We start from the raw sequence: 14677 nt of genomic DNA, 5'->3' as shown, positions 1-14677 counted from the left end.
CTTTAAGAAAAAAAAATTAATTTAAATTTTTTATTTACCAAATGCACTATGTGGCGCCGGCCACATGCATTATGGGAAGCGCCACATCCATGCAATCACAAGATTGCAGACGCGGCGCTTCATTTGCGGGCTTTAGAACCGCCTTGTGGCGCTTACCGGGTAGCCACAGTGTCTGCCCGGCGCTCGTAGTGTCTATTACTACGGCCGGGCAGATTGATTGACATCTAAGGCCATGATGTCACTTCCTGTTGTCTCTCTCTCATTGCCCCTGAGAGAGAGAAGACAGGAAGTATGAGGAGCAGACTCCTCCACAGCCATGGCTCCACCAAAATAGTAAGTGCTGCTCCTGCCCCTCTGTTGAATTTTCCTTTCAAAGGTGAGGTCGTCGGCGGCACCCCCCCCCGGCCCCTCCCGCTTATCATCTTGAATAAGAATGTAATTTTTTAGGGCGAAGTTCGGCGGCACCCGCAACCCCCCGCAGCCCCCCCCCGCTTATCATCATCATGAAAAAGAATGTCATTTTCAGGGCGAATTTCGGCGGCCCCGCACCCCCCCCCAGTTTGTCAGATTTAAAAATAATGTAATTTTCAGGGGGAACTTCGGTGGCAATATCCCCCCCCCCTATTAACATCTTTAAAAAAAAAATCATTTTTGGGGGGAATGGGGCAGTCTCTGCAATTGATGGGGCAGTTGCTGTAATTAATAGGACAGTCGCTGCTATTGATGGGACATTTGCTGTAATTGATGGGGCAGTCGCTGCAATTGATGGGGCAGTCGCTGTAATTGATGGGGCAGTCACTGCAATTGATGGGGCAGTCGCTGTAATTGATGGGGCAGTCGCTGTAATTGATGGGGCAGTCGCTGCAATTGATGGGGCAGTCACTGTAATTAAAGGGGCAGTCGCTGCAATTGATGGGGCAGTCGCTGTAATTGATGGGGCAGTCGCTGCAATTGATAGGGCAGTCGCTGCAATTGATGGGGCAGTCGCTGTAATTGATGGGGCAGTTGCTGTAATTGATGGGGCAGTCGCTGCAATTGATGGGGCAGTCGATGCAATTGATGGGACAGTCGCTGTAATTGATGGGGCAGTCACTGCAATTGATGGGGCAGTCGCTGTAATTGATGGGGCAGTCGCTGTAATTGATGGGGCAGTCGCTGCAATTGATGGGGCAGTCACTGTAATTAATGGGGCAGTCGCTGCAATTGATGGGGCAGTCGCTGCAATTGATGGGGCAGAGGCTGCAATTGATAGGGGCAGAGGCTGCAATTGATAGGGGCAGAGGCTGCAATTGATGGGGCAGTTGATGCAATTGATGGGACAGTCGCTGTAATTGATGGGACAGTCGCTGTAATTGATGGGGCAGTCGATGCAATTGATGGGGGCAGAGGCTGCAATTGATGGGGCAGTTGATGCAATTGATAGGGGCAGAGGCTGCAATTGATGGGGACAGGCGCTGGCTGCAAGTGATAGGGAGAGAGGCTGCATTTGATGTGACACAGGCTGCATTTAATGTGACTCAGGCTACATTTGATGTGACACAGGGCTGCATGTAAGGAGGGACTCCGCTGGGGACACCTGATGGCATCTGGTGGCAGGCGACACGCTCTGGGCTCCCACTGATTCTGCATTATAGTGAGTTGAATGGTTTCATTTTATATTGCAATGTAATAATAGAAATAATGCGCTTCAATCATCCTGACACCATAACAACCATGGTGCCGTGATGATTGAAGTAGCTTTATCTGCTGATTGTTAAACTTTCTAGAATACACATTTATATTGTTGTGTAGAATCTGGGCCTGCTGTCCCTCTCTCTCCCTCCAACCCTCGTTCATCTCAGATGCTAACCACACCACCTTAGAGCTACGACCACTATTTTGATTAAACCACGCCCATTTCCACCAAGTGGGAGGGGTCAAAAAGGAAGGGCGGGGTCTGGAGCCCCCCCATCCTAAAACTTCACCAGCCGCCACTGGTGGTAACGATACCCATATCTTCAGCTTCCTCCCAAGCTCCTGCATCACAGGATCCAAGTTTAGTATCCGAAAATCTTCAACTTGCCCAGATATTACTATTCCGAGATATTTAAATTGGCTCACCCATTTCAATGGCATTGTTGGGGCTGCGGTATCCTGTGCTCCCTGATCAATAGGAAATAGCATATACTTTCCCCAATTCACCTTAAGCCCAGTAAAGGACGAAAAAGTATTTAGTAGTTCTAATGCTCCCTCCAGAGATGGACCCGCATCTCTCAAAAATAATAGCATATCGTCTGCATACAGGGCTACCCTCTCCTCCAGCCCCCCCTACTCGAACTCCTTGGATATTTGGAGAGGTCCTGAGGGCTTCTGCTACCGGTTCTATTGCTATTGCAAAGAGTGTCGGAGAGAGGGGGCAGCCCTGCCTCGTACCTCTATACAACCTAAAAAATGATGACAGTTTTCCTCCCCATTTTACAGCTGACATAGGTCTCTCATATATTGTTTGTATCCACTTAATGAACACCAATGGAAAAACCATCCTCCTAAGTATCTCCCATAAGAAGGGCCATTCAATTGTATCGAAGGCCTTCTCTATATCTAGAGAGGCCACTGTCCTGGATCCTTCCTGTAGATGGTGAGTTTGTATATTAGTATATAGCCTACGTAGGTTAACATCTGTTGTTCTCTGAGGCATAAATCCTGTCTGATCTGAGTCTATAATGTTTTTGAGCACATAGACGAAAAAAACTCTGGACAGCCGCACTCCAAAATGACTTAAAATAAAGTTGGTCTTTTATTGTAAAAAGTACATGCAGACACTGCAAACAACGAGTACAGAATGGCCGACGCGTTTCACGCTGCAATTCAGCGCTTAGTCATGTTTTTGAGCAGGGGTTGTATTCTTAGGGTTAATATCTTTGTTAATATTTTCAGATCTATGTTTAATAGCGCAATTGGTCTATATGAAGAACATAATTTTGGATCTTTCATTTCTTTATGAATTAATATTATATGTGCTTCTCTCATAGAATCTGGAAGTGTCCCTTTCGCTAGTCCATTTGTAAATACTTCTGCCAATTTAGGGGCTATTATGGCTCCATATTTTTTGTACACTTCCCCCGGAATTCCGTCGGGGCCTGGTGCCTTTTCCCCCGGAAGTGTACGTATAACCTCCATAACCTCCTTGATGGTAATGGGGCATACCAATGTCCTCCTCTCCTCATCTGACAACCACCCAAGAGCTATCTGGTCTAAAAGACCCATCATGGCTTCTGGGCAGAAGTTGGAGGGGAGAGAGGAGGTGTATAATAAACTGTAATATTCTCTAAAGGCCTCTAATATCTCCTCCGGTTCTGTTACTTTCGCTCCATTTACTGTCTGAATTTCTGATATGTTCGTGGTTTGATATTCCTGTTGTGCTAACCTCGCCAGAAATCTGCCACTTTTATCTCCTTGCTCAAAAATATTCTGTCTATTTTTGTATAGTTCCAGCCTTGTGATTTCCTTCATATGGAGATGTAGATCCCTTTGTGCGGCCACCATTAAGTCAAAATTCCTATCACTAGAGTCCTGACCATACTCCTGCTTCTGAAATTCTATCTGACTTTGTAACTCCTGTATTTTGTCCTTCTGTTTTTTTTTAACAGCTGAAATACTTGAAATATACTGTCCCCGCAGATACGCTTTAAACGCATCCCACACAATATCCACCGACGTTGATCCTACGTTATTCTCCCAATATTCCATTATTATAGCTGTCATTTTTTCCTCTATTTCTGGGCATACAACCCATTGTGGAGTCAGTCTCCATATGGATGCATTTCTTGGCGTAGGGATACGTATTGTCAGACATAGAGGAGAGTGGTCTGAAAGGCCGCTCGGTAGATATGTTGCATCCTCAATGTCTGACAACATCGTAGTGTCTGCAAATGCTAGGTCAATCCTCAAAGCTGTTTTGTAAGAAGTAGAGAAACATGAGTACACTCTTTTTCCGGGGTTCTTCCATCTCCAAATCTCTGTTACCCCCATCACCTGAGCCCAGTTATACAGATCCGGCGAATACTGTTTAGGAGGTTTTGGTCTATCCAATTCTTGTGGTAGTTACATAGTTACATAGTTACATAGTTACATAGTTAGTCAGGTTGAAAAAAGACCATCCAGTTCAACCACAAAAAACAAAATAAAAAAACACAGTAAAATCCTATACACCCAACTCCATACCCACAGTTGATCCAGAGGAAGGCAAAAAACCCCAGCGGAGCATGATCCAATTTGCTACAGCAGGGGAAAAAATTCCTTCCTGATCCCCCGAGAGGCAATCGGATTTACCCTGGATCAACTATACCTACAAATCTTAGTACTCAGTTATATTCTGTACATTTAGGAAAGAATCCAGACCTTTCTTAAAGCAATCTACTGAGCTGGCCAGAACCACCTCTGGAGGGAGTCTGTTCCACATTTTCACAGCTCTTACTGTGAAAAAACCTTTCCGTATTTGGAGGTGAAATCTCTTTTCCTCTAGACGTAAAGAGTGCCCCCTTGTCCTCAGTGATGACCGTAAAGTGAATAACTCAACACCAAGTTCACTGTATGGACCTCTTATATATTTGTACATGTTGATCATATCCCCCCTTATTCTCCTCTTCTCAAGAGTGAATAAATTTAGTTCCTCTAATCTTTCCTCATAGCTGAGCTCCTCCATGCCTCTTATCAGTTTGGTTGCTCTTCTCTGCACTTTCTCCAGTTCTCCTATATCCTTTTTGAGAACTGGTGCCCAAAACTGAACTGCATATTCCAGATGAGGTCTTACTAATGATTTGTACAGGGGCAAAATTATATCTCTGTCTCTGGAGTCCATACCTCTCTTAATACAAGAAAGGACTTTGCTCGCTTTGGAAACCGCAGCTTGGCATTGCATGCCATTATTGAGCTTATGATCAACTAAAACCCCCAGATCCTTCTCCACTACAGACCCCCCCCAGTTGTACTCCCCCTAGTATGTATGATGCATGCATATTCTTAGCCCCCAAGTGCATAACTTTACATTTATCTACATTAAACCTCATCTGCCACTTAGTCGCCCAATCAGACAGAGCATTGAGGTCGGCTTGTAAATTGGAGACATCCTGTAAGGACGTTATTCCACTGCATAGCTTGGTGTCATCTGCAAAGACAGAAATGTTACTTTTGATCTCAGACCCAATATCATTTATAAATATATTGAAAAGTAAGGGTCCCAGCACTGAACCTTGGGGTACACCACTCATAACATTGGACCATTCAGAGTAAGAATCATTAACCACGACTCTCTGAATTCTGTCTTTCAGCCAGTTTTCTATCCATTTACAAACTGATATATCCAATCCTGTAGACCTTACCTTACACATGAGCCGTGTGTGCGGAACTGTATCGAACGCTTTTGCAAAATCCAAATATATCACGTCCACAGCCACGCCTCTGTCCAGGGTTTTACTTACCTCTTCATAAAAGGAAATCAGGTTTGTCTGACAACTTCTGTCTTTCATGAATCCATGTTGTCTGCTGCTTAAATAGTTTTTTTCCAGCAAGAACTCATCCATGTGGTCTTTTATTAAACGTTCCAGTATCTTCCCAACTATAGAAGTTAAACTAACAGGTCTATAGTTACTTGGTAAAGACTTTGTTCCCTTTTTAAATATGGGCACCACATTGGCCCTGCGCCAATCCAGTGGTACTATTCCTGTCTTTAATGAGTCCCTAAATATTAGATACAGTGGCTTTGAAATGACAGAGCTCAACTCACCTAGGATCCGTGGGTGGATGCCATCAGGTCCAGGTGCTTTATCCACCTTTATTCTGTCTAAATATTTCTGGACCATATCACTTTTGAGCCATTGTGGATTTGGGGCTGTGTCACTCCCACCCCCATTTTGGACATGAGCTCCCCCATGCTCCATTGTATACACAGAGCTGAAGAAAACATTTAATAAATTTGCCTTCTCTTTGTCCCCAGTCACCCACTCTAGATTATTTTGTAAGGGGCCTACATGCTCAGACTTCACCTTTTTACTATTAATATATTTAAAGAATTTTTTGGGGTTTGTCCTACTATCTTTTGCAATCTGTCGTTCGTTTTGAATTTTTGCATCCTTGATTTCCTTTTTACATATCCTGTTATATTCTTTGTAACATTTAAACAACACTAGTGTTCCTTCATTTTTATATTTTTTAAAAGCTACTTTCTTATTGTTTATAGCTTTTTTAACTTTGACCGTGAGCCACATAGGTTTTATTTTTAGCCTTTTAAACTTATTGCCCATGGGAACATACTTTGCAGTGAGGTTCCACACAGTCTTTTTGAAGAATTCCCATTTCTGTTCTGTGTTCATCTGTGCCAATAGTCCCTCCCAGTCCAAGTCCTGGAGAGCAGCCCTCATCCTTGGAAAATTTGCTCTCTTAAAATTTAGTGTTTTAATATTTCCTGTATGTATTTCTTGCTTATAGTGAACATTAAATGAAATCATGTTATGATCACTGCTACCCAGGTGTTCCTTTATCTGAACATTAGTAATAAGCTCTGCATGGTTTGAAATTATCAGGTCCAACAGGGCATCATTCCTAGTTGGGGCCTCAATAAACTGCACCATAAAATTGTCCTGCAATAGGTTTTTAAATTGTTGTCCTTTAACTGTCCCAGAAGTGCCATTAATCCAGTCAATTTCTGGGTAGTTAAAATCTGGGTAGGATTGAGTTAAAATCTCCAATACACAGCAACTTCGCCGGATGGTGTTGAATAATTTTTTCCATTATCTCATTCAAAATTCCTACTGAGAAAGGAGGAGGGATATATACTGCCACTATAATATACCTTTGTTGTCCTATCGTATATAACAAAATAACATATTTTCCGTTTGTATCTATGTATGCCTTTTCTATTACTCCAGGAAAGGATTTATTTACCAAGACTGATACCCCCTAGAATACGATGAGTATGTTGAGTGATATGTTTCCCGTATCCATGCCTTTTTTAACGTCATCAATTTTTTCCCCATTAAATGTGTCTCTTGCAAAATAATCAGTTGTGGAGTATATTTTCTTATATATTGGAACATTAAAGCTCGTTTGAACTTTGAGTTCAATCCTCGTACATTCCAAGAGAGAACACTATAGCCATTACCCTTCTTTTTACCTGTCATTATACCTGAAGTACAGGAGGAATAGGCACCTCCATTTTGGAGCTGTCTCCATAGGGCACAGGGCGTTCAATTTACACCATTTACCATCCCATACATACTTCCTCCTCCTAATCACTTCCCTCCCCCCCGCCGCTCAACACAGGTACCATTCAGAGAATAATAGAAACAATAGAATGTAATAAATATTCAGCGCAAACAAAAAAAATATACACTCAATTGCAAGCTGAACACTGAGATCCCTTTCACACTGGGTCGGTTTGCAGGCGCTATAACGCTAAAAATAGCGCCTACAAACCGACCTGAAACAGCCGCTGTTGTCTCTCCAGTGTGAAAGCCCCGAGGGCTTTCACACTGGAGCAGTGCGCTAGCAGGACAGTAAAAAAAATCCTGCTAGCAGCATCTTTGGAGCTGTGAAGGAACGGTGTGTATACCGCTCCTGCCCATTGAAATTAATGGGGCACCGTGGCTATCTTGCGGTGGTTTTTAACCCTTTCTTGGCCGCTAGCGGGGGGTAAAACTGCCCTGCTAGCAGCCGAATAGCGCCACAAAATTCACAGTAAAGCGCCGATGCCGCCCCCGACCCAGTGTGAAAGGGGCCTTAAAGGTCAAAAAATAATACCTCAATAGAACTCTATAGACAAACACATATAGTCATAGAACAAATAGTCATATGCATCTCCTCCCCCCTTACGCATTACGTCCTTGGGCAGTGGGAACAGACGTCACCCGCGGGCATCTTTCAGGTTGGATTACTGTATCGAGCACTCGCTTTATGCTGTACTTGTACGTTTTTTCATCTACCTTAAAAAAAAAAAATAGTGAATATACAGCCCTAGATGATCTTTTTTATTTCATTATATACAGGGCCGGTTCTAGCGCAAGGCAACATTGGCACTTGCCTTACGGCTCCAGGGAACAGGGCGGAAAATTGACAGTGTCACTGTGTCAGTGTCTCTCTCGTCTCTGTGAGTCCCAGGATTACACACAGCAGGCATCTCCCGCTGTGTGTATTGGAGCTTAGTGTGTTAACTTTAGCTGCACTGTGAGAAAAGTCCCGCCCTCCTTCTAGATCAGCTTGTGTGATAGGCAGAACAATGCGTCTATTACACAAGCTGATCTAGGAGGAGGGCGGTACTTTTCTCACAGCGCGGCCAAAGTTAACACACTAAGTTTGGATACACACAGCGGGAGATGGCTGCTGTGTGTGAAGTGTAGAGGAGGAGGGAGGGAGGGGAGCGCTGCAGCCACACTGGCATTGTGTGTGATTAATTCTCTCTCATGTCACGCTGCCCCCGCGGCCCCTCCTCTCTTCTCCTCCATCCCTATTTGCTTGTGACATCATCTGGGATGGACGAGAAGAGAGGAGAGGCCACCGGGTCAGCGTGACATGAGAGAGAACTTATCACAGATGCTTCCTGCATACTGGCTGCCAGGTAAACGCTGTGCCCCAATTTGCTCCAATATGCCCCAATATGCTCCAATATGCCCCGATGATCTCCAATATGCCCCGATGTGCACCAATATGCCCTGATATGCGCCAAGCAGGGCTGTCTTTACCATAGGGCAAACAGGGGCAGCTGCCCAGGGCCCTGTCACTGTTGGGGGCCCGAAGCAACCCCCTTTGAATTTTTTTTTTTTTATGGGTCTGGCAATCCCCCTTTTTATTTATTTTTAAATAAAAAAAATATTTTTTTAATATATTTTTATTTTATTTTTTATTAAAGGGACAATTTTTTTTAGAGGTCTGGAGGTCCCCAGGGGCCCGTAGTTCCCCAGGGCCCCCGGATGACAACCCCCCTTTTTTTATAAAAAAAAACTTTTTTTTATAAAAAAAAAACTTTTTTTATAAAAAAAATGTTTTTATATATATATATATATATATATATATATATATATATATATATAAATGTTATTATTATTATTAAAGGACCCAGAGGTCCACAGGGCCCCGAATTGCAACCCCCCTTTTTTTATATAACATTTTTTTTCTTTTCTTTTTAAAATTATAATATTTGATGATTCACTGCAGGTCTGGTCAGTGTTTTAAAAAGTTCCTCTATTTTACACATGGCATGGCATGGGGTCACAGCACCGTCTGTCCATTCTGCTTTAGCACCATGGGACCCCATGCCATGCCATGTGTAAAATAGAGGAACTCTTTAAATCACAGACCAGACCTGCAGTCCAGGCTGAGTAAGGCCACATGGCATTACTGTCTGTATTTAACTGCTTGATGGGCTTATTTTGGGCCTGGCTGGTTCACATGTATGTGTTTTGGCGGCCCATATTTGCGCAGGCACAGCAGCCCATTCATTTGAATGGGCCGCCATGTCTGTGTTTCCTGCAAAGAAAAGTGCATGCCTCATGTAATAGGCTGCACACACGGCACACCTATGCCCATCAAGCACTGTCTGTCCATTCTGATGTCTGCTGTGACTTATCTGCAGTTCCCGCACTGTCAAACTTGCTGCATTTTTAGACGTTTAGGTCACGCTTTTAAAAACACAGTGCGTTTGTGTGTGCAAGAACTGCAGGTACGTAGCATGGTGCAAAAGCAGAATGGATTTCAAGGCAACTGTATTTTTAAAATGCTGAATGCATCTTTTTTCTGCAGGAAACGCAGGCATGGCAGCCCATTCAAATCAATGGGCTGCTGTGCCTGCACAAATGAGGGCCACCAAAACACATACATGTGAACCAGCCAGGCCCAAAATAAGCTGGAGGGGGGCCCAAAAAAAATGTTTGCTCAGGGCCCAAACCATATTAAAGACAGCCCTGGCGCCAAGTGCCCTCTGCCCTTATGTGCCTTGTGTCCTGATGTCCCGTGCCCTGATGTCCTGTGCCCCAGACTGCTGTGCCTCAATGTTGTGTGCCCTAATGTGCTGTGCCCTGAAGTACTGTGACCTGTGCCCTGATGTGCTGTGCCCTTTACCCTGATGTGGCCTGGTGTGCTGTACCCTGATGGGCTATGCCCTGATGTTCACTGTGCCCTGATGTGCTGTGCCCTGATGTGCACTGTACCCTGATGTGTTGTGCCCTGTGCGTGCGAGTGCGCCGGAGGGGGCGCCAAAATGCACCTTCGCCTGAGTTGGCAAAAATCCTTGCACCGGTCCTGATTATATACGCAGAGGAATAACCATCTGGGTGATAGCTTATTGGAGTAATTATACCCCCGATTTGTGGAAATGTGCAGATAGACCTTATTGGTCTCAGGTGAGTGGTTAGTGGTGTTGGGGGTGAAGGGGATTCACTGTGACATTCGCATATCTCCTGAGCACCTAATCTCACAATGGCACATTCATGTGGATGGATGATCATTTTATATGGACTTTATGTTTTTATTAACCACTTAAGGACCGATGTATGCAGATATACGTCTGCAGAATGGCACAGCTGGGCACAAGGGCGTACATGTACGTCCCATTTAAGAGCCCAGCTGTGGGTCACGCAGCGCACCGGGTCCTAAGCTCCGTGACCATCCCCGTGGAAACCGCATACCCGATAGCCACCGGTGTCCCGTGATCGGGTCACAGAGAGGAAGAACAGGGAGAGGTAAGTGTAAACAAACCTCTCCCCGTGCTTCCTAGTGAGACTGACACTGATCGTCTGTTCCCCCCACAGTAAGAAACACAAATCAGGGCACACTTAACCCCTACAGCTCCACCTACAGGTTAACCCCTTCACTGCCAGTGTAATTTTTTTACAGTAAACAGTTCATTTTTATAGCACTGTTCGCTGTATAAATGACAATGGTCCCAAAATAGTGTCAAAAGTGTCCGATGTGTCCGCCAAAATGTCGCAGTAACGATAAAAATCGTTGATCGCCGCCATTACTAGTAAATATGCAATAAAACTATCCCCTATTGTCATGGTCTTACCTCTTTGCAGGCTTCTCATCACTGACGTGTGCTGGCGGCCATATAGCTTCATGGGGTTCTTGTAACCTGCCTCACTCTGTGGCTCCTCCTTCCCACTGGGAGGAGCTGGCTGCTCTGCATATATATATATATATGACGGCAGCTGCAGCATTTCCTTGCTTGGGCCTTTCGTCTGACACCCTTCCGTGATCGTGCTGTCTGCTCCTGGTTACCGACCCGGCTACGGACTTTCCCTCTGGTTCCTGATTCCGGCTTGTTCTCCCCGTCTCTGGCTACAGACCCCGGCTCGGCTGACTCTCATCCCTGGCTATCGACCCTGGCACCGTTGGACGACTCTTCTGGCTGTTTCAATCATCAGTGTGGACTTTGACCTTGCTGTTTGGTTTCCAATAAAGATCCTCTTATTCATTTATCTGTTTTGTACGTCTGATTCATGCTTCCATGACACCTATTTGGTAGACGCTATAACTTTTGTGCGAAACAGAAATATACGCTTATTGTGATTTTTTTTTTACCAAAAATATGTAGAAGAATACGTATCGGCCTAAACTGAGGGGAAATTATATATATTTTTGGGGATATTTATTATAGCAAAAAGTAAAAAATATTGAATTTTTTTCAAAATTGTCGCTCTATTTTTGTTTATAGCCCAAAATCTAAAAACCGCAGAGGTGATCAAATACCACCAAAAGATAGCTCTATTTGTGGGGAAAAAAGGACGCCAATCTTGTTTGGGAGCAACGTCGAACGACCGCGCAATTGTCAGTTAAAGCGACGCAGTGCCGAATTGCAAAAAGTGGCCAGGTCTTTAAGCTGCATAATGGTCCGGGGCTTAAGTGGTTAATAGAATATTTTATTTATGTTTTGCGCTACACTGTTTTGTCTATTACCATTCAGAGAATGGTTTGCATTTTTCAATGAATGCAATGCAATCTCTGATTGAATGAGATGGATAGCGTAACAGCACTGCCCCACTATTCCCAGTCAGAGAATGCATTGCAAAGCATTCTCTAAATGAAGCCTATGGCCGAGCAGACAACTTCCTGTGTTCACAATGCAGCAGGGCAGCCTTTCGGGACGGAACCTGGAGCCTAGTGGAGGTGATTTCCAGCTTCTAGAGGGAATCCACAGGTATGGTATATGCATAGTTACATTGGTCCAAGCTGGACCAATATAAATCTGTAAAAATGCTGTACCTGGAATTCCTCTTTAATGATACAGTACATTGTACTGCATGTAATGCACTTAACTTTTAAATGTGGTGTATAGCTACGTTGCACCTATAACGTTTTTTGCCGGCGAGTACAAGTACAAATACATTCAGTCAAGTACTGGCCAGTGTTAATTTTGGCAGCAAATTTTGATCTAGTTTTAGTATTAGTCTTAGGACTAAAATAGCATTTTAGTGTTAGTCCCATTTTAGTATTCTGTAATTTTATTCGACTAAATCTCCAGGACATTTGATTCGACTAAAATCTCCAGTACATTTTAGTCGACTAAAACTCATTTTAGTCATCTAAATTCGAATAGATGTATTTGAATTGTAATGCATTATTTAAGCATTTCTCTACATTTTTCAAACTCATTATATAGTGCTGGAGTGAAAAATCTAGTATGTTTTTATTGATGTTATTTGACGTCAACTTTCAATTTAGTTTTAGTCTTTTGACTAAAATGCCATTTTAGTGTCAGTCCCATTTTAGTCTTTTGACTAAAATGCCATTTTCGTTTTAGTCGTATTTTAGTCATCTCAATTGTTTTAGTTTTAGTCGTATTTTAGTCAATAAAATGGTATTAAGTTACTCGACTAAAATGTTTTAGTCTACAAAATTAACACTGATGAGAACGAGTAAAAATACTCGGTATCAGTGCAACCCTAAATAGATTTGTAGTTTTAAAACCACACTTCTTAAGACCACATGGCTTTTGATTACTCCCCAAAACTGCTGAAAGCAAGTGAGTGTGTCATTATCTCCTAGACTGCTGCCAAGTTTGCATTAAAGACACCTGTATACCACTAAATAACCAAAATGGAGATACTAACCAGGCGTAATGCACTAAACTAAAATGAGTAAAATGGTTTTCTGCCTCTTACTGGATGCTGTTTTAATAACTTCTATAAATATTTTAATAATGCATTGCTATTCTGTATGATTTTTTATATCTGTTCCTTCGTTTGAAACAGTAGACTTGTTGCCTTTTTTATTGTCCAAACAAATAACCTGGTGCAATTTTGAAGCATTTTTATTTGTGCATTCCTGCGTGTGTTTTTTTGCGTGTGACATTGTCTCAAAGACTTATTATGAAATGGCCAGAAAACACTCATAATTGAAGTTAGTGGGGCCAAAGATGCTCCATTCTGATTCAAAAGTAGCTCATATACCTTTTCAAGCTTCAGGCGTTCACCTACAGGTCAAATGTGAACATACACAATTGGAAAACATGGCATTTACTGAGCGTTTTGGAGCCTCCAGCTTCGTGCTATAAAATGTTTGGATGTGAATGGGGCTGAATACAGGTGTAGTTAAAATCTCTGTGGTAGAACTAATAGAAAGTAGAGAGTAGGTGCAGACATCCCAAGTCTCCCGCATCTCCGCTGTGGCTCCCTGTCAACCGCAAGTGCCACGCGATATTCCGGCTGCAGGGCTGATACTGCGCAGGTGCACTTTGTGCTCTGCTGCACTGTTTAATTAGTGGAGCCAGTGGCCGGCCGCGCCACACTTGCCACTAATTCACTGTAATTTTTGCTACTGATATCTGCTATTACACCTCCTGACCTCTGGATGCGCTGGCCCAGACTGTGGGCTTGGCTTGGACTGAGGGAGGCTCTGGCTGACAGTGCTTGGTCTCGCTGCGCTGCCTCGGCACCTCTTCAGAGTCTTGACTTGTCTATGCAGAGCCAGCCACAGCTTCCAGGACAGGGGCAGCAGCATTGAGAGCAAAGCAGGAGGGAGCAGCCCACCCACCAACCAGCCTGTTCAATTTAAATTGGCTCCGCCCCCTTACAGTGCAACCTGCCTGGGATCTCTGCTGGTGTCCAACCTGTCGCATTTTGGCATATGGGCCTGGATTCACAAACATCGGTGCATAATTATACCACCGTAGCGTATCTAATATACTCTACGCCGACGCAGCGCAGAGAGGCAAGCACAGTATTCACAAAGCACTTGCTCCCAAATCAGCGCTGGGTTTCGAAGGCGTAAGTCGTCGTAAGTGGAAGTGGGTGTGAGCCATGCAAATGAGGCGTGACCCCATGCAAATGATGGGCCGAGCGTCAGACAAGTAGGAATAACGAACCACGCATGCGCCGTCCCGTGGACGCATCCCAGTGCGCATGCTCACAATCACGTCGAAACAACTGCCTAAGATACGTCGAATCACTGACTACGGCGTAAAACTTAGCCTACGCCCAGCCATATTCACGTACAACGTAAACAATGTAAAAGACGCCGGCTTGTGTTCCCTGGTCCATACCTTTGCATGGGTTGTGCCTCATATATGGGGAATAACTTTACGTCGGATGTACGACTTACGCAAACCGCGTATATTATGCGCCGGGCGCAAGTACGTTTGTGAATCGCCGTATTTCCCTCATTTGCATATTTGAATCGAAAATCAATGGGAGCGCCACATTTTTAGGCG

Source organism: Rana temporaria, chromosome 12, assembly GCF_905171775.1.
Source record: "Rana temporaria chromosome 12, aRanTem1.1, whole genome shotgun sequence".
NCBI lineage: Eukaryota > Metazoa > Chordata > Amphibia > Anura > Ranidae > Rana > Rana temporaria.
Note: the sequence above shows the minus strand (reverse complement) of the source record.